Source organism: Copidosoma floridanum, unplaced genomic scaffold, assembly GCF_036245765.1.
Source record: "Copidosoma floridanum isolate Cflo_tuat_1 unplaced genomic scaffold, Cflo_Japanese_pri ptg000013l, whole genome shotgun sequence".
In the NCBI taxonomy this organism is placed as follows: Eukaryota; Metazoa; Arthropoda; class Insecta; order Hymenoptera; family Encyrtidae; genus Copidosoma; species Copidosoma floridanum.
The window spans coordinates 30,143,272-30,145,845 of record NW_028321890.1 but is presented as its reverse complement, the minus strand read 5'-3'; positions in this window follow the sequence as shown (position 1 = coordinate 30,145,845).

Here is a 2,574-nt window from a genome sequence, read left to right as displayed (position 1 = left end):
ACTCTGTGTTTTTCCAAAATCGCGGCCGGCACTTGCTTTATTATCTCCCCAACCCCATCTCTCCTCTATACTCTCAACTTTTTCACCACTCGATAAAATAATCCTCCGAACCAAAGCGCAGCGCCGGCACGTGTATATATGTAATATTACCCGCGTAACATTAATATGTTATGGAGCGCTAATAAAACAAGCGGCGCATCAACGAGTTGGCAATAAAAGTCTCTCTCTCGCTTAGCAAAATCATCCTCGATCTTCCTCGTGTACGTGTACACCGAGCACCTAAGCTAATCTGCCGCTCTCCCACCTGCACATAATTACCCCACGAGTGCGATATGCGAGCCTGATTCGGTTTTTCCTCATTACCCGGGCCCTCCTGCAATCGTCCCGCGAGATAAGCCCACCCCCGCTCGCTTCTTTTCCTCGCGTAAGCTGTGGAGAAAAAACAGGCGCTCACACCACACGGCCGATTTATCCTTATCGCGGGTGAAAAAGAAAACCAGGCGGGGGGAAGGGGACCCCCGGCTCATTATCTCGGAAAGAGGCACCCCGCGCGTCGGCGGCTACACGTGTTAACCAGGTGCGCTCACCCTCCCTCTGTGGAGCTATCGGTTTGGCGGATCGGCCCGTGCACACCCGTCGAGGAGGAGGCTCTGCAGTACGTTCCTATAGCTATGCTCAACGTGCCGTTTGTTCCACTGTTTTGCCATGGGTGCAAGGTGCCGTGGAGCTGGTAGCGGAAAAGCGCACTGCACGCCCCGAGAGATCTCTCGCGAGGTTCCATACTGCGCGTGGATAACGCGGTACGGTGTGGGGCTTAATGCGGGGTGGATGAAAAATTTGAGCTGCCCAGGGGTACAATGGGATCGGTGCCCATTTGCAAGCTCTCGACCTTTTTTAGACTATTCTGGATGAGGCACTCGTGTGTGACATGCTGATCTAACCTGTCTCGCCGTCGTCGTTGGTATTATCTTTAAAAGCTCGACACACGTTTACCAATTGAATACAAAATTTGGAAAATTCATGCTCACTCAAACTCCAATGAACGTTGATGGCTTTACATGGAAAATTGAAGAGTTAGAGAAATAAGTATATAATAAGCGAAGCAAATGTGTTGTGTTAAATCACTATATCATCTAGCTTTGCACAGTTAACAAACAATGAAATTGAATGATAAATTTCATTTAAAGAAAAAAACACGGACTCTTTATCAAATTGGCACGTAACAAGAAAGACCCACGTCCGTCCGCGGCTCGCAGTTGTTCAACCACACAACTCTGATTATCGAACGCAGAGAGGAGAAAAAAGCCGATGGTTATATTCTCGCGCGTTCCTCTGTCAATTACACAATGCAACATCCCGATCTTATATTGTCTACATCGCCATTGCCGCTGCACAAGCTCAAAAACTCCCGTGTTATCTTTGCCCGATCATCTTCTTCTCCTTCCTCCTTTTTTCTACTCTGTAACTAGCCTTTTTTTTTGTTTTTTCCTCCCTCCCCCTCCTTTCAGCCACTTACGTCGAGTAGCAGTGTACGCCACACACATTCCCTCGTACACGGCCGAACGATTCGCGGTTCAGCGCTTTTCTTTCGCAAACCGAGGAGTCGCTCGAGATAATTGCCGCCGCCGTGGCTCGCTTCGGAAGGAGAGAAAGAGAGGCGCGGAGGAACGCCTTCCGCGAACTTCTTGGGCATTGGTCGTCCCGTAATTGCGCAATTCCGAAGCTTGGGAGCCCTCTTCCCCCGCTCTCTCCTCTCTTTGTTTTTTCCACTCTCTCTCTCTTCTGCGAGAACATATAGCTGGACGCGCAGAGCAGATCGTACGAAAGTGCGCTTCTCTCTACGTGTGTCTTTGCGCTCCTCACCCTTCCCCCCCCCTCCGCGCCAACACCCTCCCGACACTATGTTTTTCTCCAGTTCGCAGATGCACGCGAGGAACGGGGTGAGGCGAGCCTTTTTTTCCGCAGCGCCGATTTTGAGGACGCCGTGCACGGGTTTGCGCATGTAATCTTGGTCCTTACATTTGTCGGGTTTTTTTACGAGCACACGGCATTCCGTACGTGGCGTTGTTGCACCACCTTATACGGGAAATTGGTGCGTGGTTGCTCGATCATTATGTTTGAGACCTTCCTTAGGAAGGAGTCCCTATAGGCGATACTTACCATAAGTAGGTCTTTAGTTGCAGAGTTTCAGGGATTTTTTTTTTTTTTAACTCTGCCTGTTTTGGTATTTGACGTTTATACATTTTCATGGTACACACTTCAATGAGAATCAATGGTCGTGGAATATTGATTTTCCAGAGTTTATCATTTCTTTTTTATCGCCTAATATATTTTGATACGTCTTAAGCAAATTATGGACTCTTATTTTCACTTGTGCAAAGCAAAATTACGACCCTCCAGCTGCTTTGGCAAACAATTTTCCAAATCGACGTAATAGAGTTCTTGCGCAACTTCGTAAGCAGCTCACCTCGGACACTTTAAAATTTATTGGCAAACTGTTTTTATGTACCTACACACAGAGTGTAACAGGCTAGTTAAATTACTTGAGATTTTATCGACTTCGAGACGTTGAAA